Raw genomic sequence first — 9,182 nt, 5'->3', positions numbered from 1 at the left:
GTAGGGAAAAGGAATGACAGGTTAGCGACTGGGGTGTCAGGAGACCTGCTTTAGTCTCTCTACAGTTGGCAGGACCAGGAGGTTATTTGATGGAACTATCGGAACTATCAATAGTTTGGCTCCATCCACAACTGTCCTGGTTACATGGTCAGGCCCCTACCTTCTTCTCTACTTGATCAATATCATTGGCTTTGGGGCCTACCCTAAGCCAGTAGGCTCTCATTTTAACTCATTACGTCTGCGAAGACCCTGTTTCTAAATATAGTCTCATTCTGAAGTTTTCAGTAGACATGAATTTTTTTGGGGGGCGAGGCCGTTTAGCCCATTACGAAACCCCATCACAGTTACATGTTATTACCAGATGAGAGGCCCCATCAGAAGTCTCAGTGTATCTATTGGCAGAGCTGTTTGGGAGTCTACGATGATCACTAAAAAGGAGTCACTAAGAAACCCAAAACGTGGTCATGTAACGATACCGAGTGAGCGTGCCAGTGCTGGTATGGTGGTTAAGCAACTGGATCCCACGTGGGCAAGTACACAGTTCAACTTCCAGCCCAGCAGATTGAGAAATATGGTAGACGCATGTGCATGCCCTAAATTCCTAAAGGAGTGAGAAATGGAGAAGAGATTGTGGTGTAATTGTCCCTCCCCGAGGGGGTGATTTCTCAGTTTCCCTCACTCTCTCATTCTCTCTAGTGAGTGCACACATCTCCTGGAAAACTAGGCCGAAATACTCTGGTTGGCTTCTTCTGTTGCTGTCTTTCCTGTTTTCTTGGCTATCTTACCTGCTTTTGTGCTTGCCTACCTCACAGATTAGCCCATGGGCTGACTGTTTTCATGGTCAGTTGGTGCTGATGGGAACAGGCAGGCTGCTGGCAGATCACGTGGAACAGAACAAGTTTCCTGCATAGAGACTGTGGGGGAGGCAGTGTTTTCTTCTCCTATGACAGAGTGAACATCATCGATCTGTTCAGTATAGCAGAAAAAAATAACCACAGTTTTGGATAATAGTCCAAAGTATTACTTCATGGCAAAATGCAGTCTATTTTTTTTAAAAAAAGGTTTTTACCTTAGGGCACGTGTGCTCACTGGAGAGAGATAGAGACAGTGAGAAGGAAAATGAGAAATCACCCCCCATACTGCAATCCCTTCTCCTCTGTTCTCTCCCCAGGATTTTGTGGACACACACACACGCACATGCACACATACACATGATGAGTTTCAAGCCACCAGGTCTGGGACTCGAACCATGATCAGTTATGTGGGAGCCTAGTGATGTATCTGCAATGCCATCTGCTGGTCCTGAGTAGTATTTTTAAAAATTTTTTATTTGTTTTTTAAAGGCGTAGGCTCCTTCATTTTTGGAATATAGTAGCTCTCCATTTTCCCTTTCAGGTTAAGGAGGAAAGGGTAAAACCTACTAGGGGTGGCATGAAGGAAAGAAAAAAAATGAAAAATGGAGAGAAGTCAAATAACCCTGCAATTATAACATTGACTTAGACAGTAACAAGTGAATTTAAATGAAGCTGGATCTCCAAGTGATTTCTATGAAAACAGACAACTAAGTTTTATTTTTTCTTTCTTTCTTTTTAAAAACATTTTAATCTAATCTGTTAGAGTAGGAGAAAATAACTCAATGTTCTGAAAATAAATTTCCCAGAGGAGGCCATTAAGGCAGCCCTTTTGTTTCCTGTCATACTCTGAATCAGTTACAAGGACAAACTCTATTTGTTTGGGTACATTAATTTTGCTCAATGGCCTTTCTATAAAACGAGCATCAAATTGATGGGACTGGACCTCAGTAAAGAAGAAGTTCCAATTTTCTCTGGATGGATTGTTCTGGACGTGCAGTGGAAAATTATTATTAATGGTGATTCATGTTTACTATCCAGTGAGCACGAGAGAAAGATGGAGTTTAGAAACGCAGCTGAATCTGACTAAGCACTGAACACCACCGGACAGATTACCAGGGAGTGGTGACCCGACCTTTGGCTCCTGTGTGGCTCGTCTGCGTGGACTGCATTGGGTGCATTTGACCATAGGTGTTCTCTGACAATGTCTTGGTTCAGGAACTTCTGGGAAACAAGGCAGGTTAATATGACCAAGGCATTTGCATCGTCTCCTTGAAGGTTCCATATGGTGCCGATGTTTGCACGCATCCATGTGTTAGTTTCGGTCATTCTGCTGGACACGGGGTGAAGGGTTGAACAGACATGCTCTGTTTCCTGATGGAGTTTACATTCTAGTGTCTAAATCTGGCTTCTAGATCTTCCTAACTCTGAATCTGCTTTCAACGTCCAAATCGAAACAGAGTTATACAGAGGCTCTAGATTTTCCTTTTTGGTGGAGGAGTTGGAAGCAAAGCACACTGGAAGAGGAGGAGAAGGAACTAGAAAGAGGTAACATAGCTTCATGTTCCTGGAGCTCATTCAGCACCCAGCAAGCCCTTGCAGAGCGTGGAGGATGGGAGTTGCTGTAATGCCATTTCTCCTAAACGTGTAAGACTTTGCCATGTGTGTTCTGTGTGCTAAATCCATGGCCGCCTCCATTTCTCTTTGTCTTCTGTGAAACAAAGACCAACCCAATGAGAGCAGGCAGGTGCTCTTTCTTCCGCATTGGTTAGGGCCAGGGAGTCAGCGATCATCACTTGAGTTGGCAGCAACTCAAAGGCAGGAGGAGGATGAGGGCAGCCTCGTAGTTGGAAAGGGGGAAGACTTGATTACGCTTCGATAAGAGGCCGTTGCACGGGGAAGTTGGAGGCTACTAGAAGGAGGGCATCCTGTGGGATTTGGTCGAGATCATTTGGCTTTCTCTGGTTGGTTTTGACTTGGAAGCAGGGACAAAAAATAAGAAAACGGGGCCAGCAGCAGTAGCACATAGTGCTCTGTGATATCAGATCCACATGGGAAGGTCTCAAGTTTGGGCCCAGAAGTTTCCCTGTACATATCATCTGTGAGCACTGCTGTCCACAGTCTAGGCTGGCCGAGGCTGGGACAGATCATGGGGTAAGGACCCTGTGGGGAGTGCCTTTCTCGCTCTCCCTCTTTCTCTCTCTCATATAAAAGAAAGAACATGAACTTAGCCACAAACAAAACAAACCAGGAACACTAGCAGTTATTAATTAGTCTCTGCCCCCTTTGGACCAATTATTAAAGGGGTTATGGTTTAGCTTCCTAGGCTGTTTGCTAGAGATAACAGGCTGGCTTCCTGGTTGATTGCTGCAGATCGTGGGTCAACATTCTGCCTTTGCATGTGGTCTGGTCACTGCCTGCTTGCACTTTTAGCTGCTCACTTACCGTTTTACCGAGGCTGCTTCATCTATTTTAACGTTTATAACTTGCTTCTCTCTTACTAGCCATCAATTCTGCACGCTTTATAGTGCATCTTCATAAAACCTTTGACTACGAAAAGAATGCATGTTCGTTGAATAACAAGTTTAAACATAGAGTTAAAAGGAAAAATAATTTCATAAACTCCTACCACCCACATTTTTTTTGCTGATAGTTTTCTGTTCGTTTTTTCTGTGCATATATGTCGTGATAATCTTACAGCGCTTTTTACATTCGTAACTCCCTTATAAATAGTTGTTGGGGTATATTTCTCCCGTTAGAGGTTTTCAGGATAGAGTGTACTTCTTACTCAGTCTTTTTCTCAGAACTTCATCTGGTACATTGAACATGCACCAGATAAGAATTGATCAAGGGGACCAGCAGATGGCATAATGGTTATGTCACTGGACTCCCACGTAGTCGACCATGATTCAAATCCCAGACTCAGTGGCTTAAAACTCACTCTGGCCACATGTGTGTGCATGCCCAAAATCCCAGGAAGAGAGTAAAGAGAAGGGATTGCAGTGTAGCCATCCGGGGGAGGGAGATTTCTTGCTTTCTGTCTCTCTGTCTCTGTGTCTCTCCCGCGAGCACACACTTCTTTTTCTCTAAAAGAAAAAAAAAAGAATTGATCAAATATTTTCAACTGCATCCTTTAAAGTTCCCTTTTCTTCTGAGTCAAAAAAATGATCAAGTGATTGGCAGTTGCTCGTGGTTAAGCCTAGCGAATGGGTGGATGGATGGACAGGCGAGCTGGAATGTCGTTGACTAGCACCAACTGTATCCTGCTGTATCCTACATAACTAACGACGTAAGCATCCAAGTTTTAAATGGACATGTTATAGTTTCATGACAACAATGGGGAGAATTCTGACTTCTGCCCTGCACTCAGTTATTTCTTCCATTCGTCTCTGACTATTAGCTAATTACCAAAAGGCGGCGTCTACCCTTTTCATCCCTATGTGTGTTCAACTTTCTTACACAACTGCAGTCTCTCTGTCGCGAGTAGATGGATCCTTTTCATTTTTCAATGATTTGAGCTTTGGTTTAGGACTTTGGTTAACGGTTTTGCAAGACATGGATTAGAGAAGTGTCTTTCTTTCCTGATTAAAAGCATGTGTGACGATATCTTCTCCCCAGCTCTCTTTTGTTTCTATCTAGTAACTGCGAATCTAAATATATGACTACCGTGGCCTGTCCCACACTATATTATGTCATTTTTTTCAGGGAGCAAAATGGTTTTTTTAAAAATATCATTTCAGAAGGTTGTCATTAGTCACAGGAAGGATTTCGGAAGTCAATCTTGTATAAAGTTGTTTTCAATAAAACTCTATGATCACGAATCACAGTTGCCAATATCTGTGTATCCTATCCAGAGAGGAGTTGCCCCATAAATTAACTGTGGGGCCATTGTCCGTAGGGCTTGGTCTTGAAGAAACTACAGCTGGGAGTGGAGTGTGGAGAGCAGGCGCACAGAGCCCGCCAGCCCGGGTTCCTTTTTGTTCCCTTTTGTCTCTTACAAGTTCTGTGATCTCAGACGTGCAGTGCTCCCTGCTGGAGTCTCAGCTACTGTCTGTAAAATGAGGACAATATTGTCTTGTGGAAAATACCCATCACTGTTTCATCCAGTACTGTGTATACTCGCCTCTGTGTCCAGGCCGTATTTCCAGTGGTGCTTTTGGGTGAAAAAAACCCTCCACGCACGACATGTTTATTTTGCTTTGTAGGCTCTGGGGATAGAGTGGAAAAGAGCCAAGGAAGGCTTTGTGAATCTTCTGTTATAGCATAGGGGTTTTTTTTGTGTTTGTGTGTGTGTGTGTGTGTGTGTGTGTTTGTGTGTGTGGTTTTTTTTTTTTTGAGAGAGATTTTTGTTATAGGGAATGTGTGCTCATCAGACAGACAGAGACAGAGAGACAGGAAGTGAGAAATTCCCCCACACACACCCCCAGGTAGGATGTCCACACCGCAATCCCTTCTCCTCCATTCTCCTCTTGGGATTTTGGACATGCGCGCACACACACCCAGCGTAAGTTTTAAGTCTCCAGGTTGGGACTGGAACCATGCTCAGCTATGTGGGAGTCCAGTGATGTAACCATTCTACCATCTGCTGGTCCCAAGCTTTCGTTTTTATAAAGACATGCTCTTGACAGGAAGGCAGAAAGAGAGAGAAACACCCTCCCATGGGGCTGGTTGTGCCAGTCTTTTTCCCTCCATTTGTTCATCCCATCAGGATTTTGGACCTACATCCACACATGCCCGCAATGTTATTTAAGCCTCCAAGATTAAGATTCAAACCACAGTTGGTCACTTGGGACCTAGCTCCCAATGCACAGGGCTTAACTGCTGTGCTGGGGGGGCCAGGCTTGCCGTAAACTTTCTTGAGCATAATTTATACTGGCCGCATAATACTCTATGGAATGTATATGTTATTATAGTTTGCTTAATGATATGCTGCTGAATCATTAAGTTGCTTCACGTTTCTTACTATTCTAGAGTCTATGCTGTCTTTGCACCTACAGCCTCTTCTGTTCAATTTAGGTGATATTTGTAGATAGTCCATAATGAGTCAGTTCATGGTCTTGGGAAGTTAGCTATGTAGGTAACTTACCACAACACAAAAGCACTACTGGGAATACGGCCTGGACACAGGCCTGGACACAGAGGCGAGTATACACTTTGAGGGTTAGATGAGGTTGTATTCGAACCCTAGCTTTGCCGCTGATGAGCTGTGTGACATTGAGGAGTCACTTACCTCTCCAGCTCTCCTGTTTTGCGTTTGCATGAGATAGTCACGTCTACTTAATAGTGTTGTTTTGAAGACTATCTTATCGGACCTTTTGGTTATGATTTCCTGAAATAAACACCAAGTAAAAGATGTTTCCTATGCCTCCTTTAAAACAACTCTTCTCAACCTTTAAAAAAAATGAAGGATGACTTGTACAGCGAAGTGCACATAGTTTAAGCGTAGAGCTTGATAATTTTTTAAAATTTTGCTATAGGGCATATGTGCTTGCTGGAGGAAAAGAGTGGGAAAGCACCCCGCCTCCCTTCAGCAGGGATGGCCATGCTACAGTCCCCTCTCCCCCATTCTCCTCTTGAGAATGGACATGCGTACACACGCACCCAGCGTGTTTTTCCAGCTGCCAGGTCCAGGACTCAAACTGCAAAATTGGCCATGTAGAATCCAACCACCTAAGCCTCTGTACCACCAGCTGGTCTGATACTTTGTTTGTTTGTTTGTTTTTACATATTTATAAATCCATGTTACTACAACTCATATCAGGAGGTAGAATCTTCCATCACTCTGGAAGATTTCCTTCATGCCCTTTCCCTGTCAGTAAGCACTCTCCTTTCCAGAGGAAATGGACTTCTGTTCCCGGGGAATTTTTTTTTTCCTTTGACACTTTAAAGGAACTAGACAGCATGTACTCCTGCATTTGTCTGACTCCTCTCACTCACGGATTGCATCTGTACGGTTCATCCATGTTGTGTGAGTAGTAATAGTCTGTCCTTTGATTCTGTGTCAAAGTCCCCACAGGTATTCAGCCATTCTCCTATCGACAGGCATTGGAGCTGTCTCCAGCTTGGAGCTAGTACGGACACTTTCACACGTGTTTCTGGTAGACACACTCATTTCTCTTACAAAATCCCTAGGGGTGAAAATGCTGAGTCATGGGGGAGGCGAATATTTAGCTTCGGATGATATTTCCTTTATCTTCTATGAAGACAGATTTTGAGAAATTAAAGTCATTTACTTATTTATTCAATAATTGTTAAATGCCTACCATGTGCTAGGCACTGCCCTAAGTACTGAGTTTGCTGAGGCGGAGGAGAGATCTTCCAGTTAGCTAATTGAAAAGTCAAGATTTACTAAAGACCACTTCCTTCCACCATCTTGAGAGTGTTTTGAACTTCATTTTTAGATTTATACCGTCATGGTTTCAAGATGGCTGCTGCAGCTCATAGTATTCTATGGCTTCTTAAATTTGGGTAAATAACATACTTTCAGGCTTCTCTGTAAGAAAAATGGGGACAGTAACACTTGCTTTAAAGATTAGGTTGGGAGCTAGCAGGTGGTGTGTGGTCAAGGTGCTGGATTCCCACATGGCCAACTATGGCTTGAGTCCGGATCTGGTGGCTTGCTTTCTCACTTTCCCTTTCTCTCTCACTCTGTCTCTCTTCTATGAAGACAGATTTTGAGAAATTAAAGTCATTTACTTATTTATTCAATAATTGTTAAATGCCTACCATGTGCTAGGCACTGCCCTAAGTACTGAGTTTGCTGAGGCGGAGGAGAGATCTTCCAGTTAGCTAATTGAAAAGTCAAGATTTACTAAAGACCACTTCCTTCCACCATCTTGAGAGTGTTTTGAACTTCATTTTTAGATTTATACCGTCATGGTTTCAAGATGGCTGCTGCAGCTCATAGTATTCTATGGCTTCTTAAATTTGGGTAAATAACATACTTTCAGGCTTCTCTGTAAGAAAAATGGGGACAGTAACACTTGCTTTAAAGATTAGGTTGGGAGCTAGCAGGTGGTGTGTGGTCAAGGTGCTGGATTCCCACATGGCCAACTATGGCTTGAGTCCGGATCTGGTGGCTTGCTTTCTCACTTTCCCTTTCTCTCTCACTCTGTCTCTCTGTCTGTCTCTCTTTGATGAGCACATGTGCCTTGTAGAAAATTAAAATAATAATAATAAATATAAAAAAAAGAAAGATTAGTATTAGCAGGTGTTTAGGGTGGCTGGATCCCACATAACTGCTGCATGGTTCAAGTCCCTGACCTGGTGACTTGAGAAATGTACCAGGTGCATGTGCGTGCATACCCAAAATCCCCAAAGGAGGAAGAGAAGGGGAAGGAATTGCAGCATTGCAGTGTGACCATCCCCTATGGGGGGAGGGAGGTTACTTTCTCATTTTCTCCATCTCCATCCCTCTGCACCCCCACTCCCTGGAGTGCATGTGCTCTCTGGCAAATTAAAAAAAAAAAAAAAAAGATCAAGTTAGAATTAAATGAAATAAAGTAATAAAGTAAGGTGTGGTGTGAGGGACGTATAACCGGTGTCAACTAAAGGCTAATACCCTGCCTTTGTACTTCCTTACTTCCATGGTGCTCAGCATTTGCGGAGATTTCAAGAGTTGTGACAACGAGGAGGCCAGATGGTGACAGTGGTAAAACGCGACACTCTGTGAGGCTGACCTGCAGGGACGGCGGCCTGTTCCCATCTGGAGACCTCCCTGATTACACCCACCACACGCGCGTCCGAGCTCTGTGCTGGCGAAGCTGGGGGCGGATCGCGGAATTGGGCCCCTATCGGAGTGTCTGTTTCCTTCTGTCTCTCTTTCCGTCTCTCTCCCTCATGAAATAATAATCCTACTAATAAAATGCTAGAAAGAGGTGTTTGGGCTACTTAAAGATTTCATTAATGGAAGGAAAAGGACAGCAATTGTTAAAGTGAAAGAGAAGAGCGAAGACAATGGAGCTCTTGTTGTAAGTCTGTGTCCTTTATAAAGTACATTGCTGGATGACGCGTAGTTTATTACTTTAGGATGCAGAAGAGAGTGTGGAAATCCGAATCGGTTATAGGGAGATGTATTGCAGTTAAACAAATTGTTTTGCTTCACAAACACATGAAAAAATATGATCACGCGCAGGATATTGGCTACCAAATGGGCTTTATTTTTAACTGTTTGTTTTAATAGCTCATGAAAATATGGTGGTGCTTTTTATGGCTGTAATGAATTTTAGGACTATGAGACTTCACCGCAGGTCTCTGGTACTAAATCTTTTCAGTGGGGAGACAAGAGACTTAGTGTGCTGGTGTCTCTCCATGCACACTGGCTGCCCATTC

At 43.5% G+C, this 9,182-nt stretch overlaps 1 long non-coding RNA gene across 1 annotated transcript in view; it reads left to right on the top strand.

The window, feature by feature from the left end:
- Positions 1 to 8,710, top strand: part of LOC102468627 (uncharacterized) — a 15,966-nt gene extending 7,256 nt beyond the window's left edge. The window contains exon 3 of the long non-coding RNA XR_001370838.2: positions 8,449 to 8,710. This is a non-coding gene — a long non-coding RNA (uncharacterized LOC102468627). The remainder of the gene's footprint in view (positions 1 to 8,448) is intronic.
- Positions 8,711 to 9,182: the final 472 nt, after the last annotated feature.

The sequence above is a fragment of the Tupaia chinensis genome, unplaced genomic scaffold (assembly GCF_000334495.1).
Source record: "Tupaia chinensis unplaced genomic scaffold, TupChi_1.0 Scaffold000426_1, whole genome shotgun sequence".
NCBI lineage: Eukaryota > Metazoa > Chordata > Mammalia > Scandentia > Tupaiidae > Tupaia > Tupaia belangeri.
This window is presented reverse-complemented; position numbering and strand designations above follow the sequence as displayed.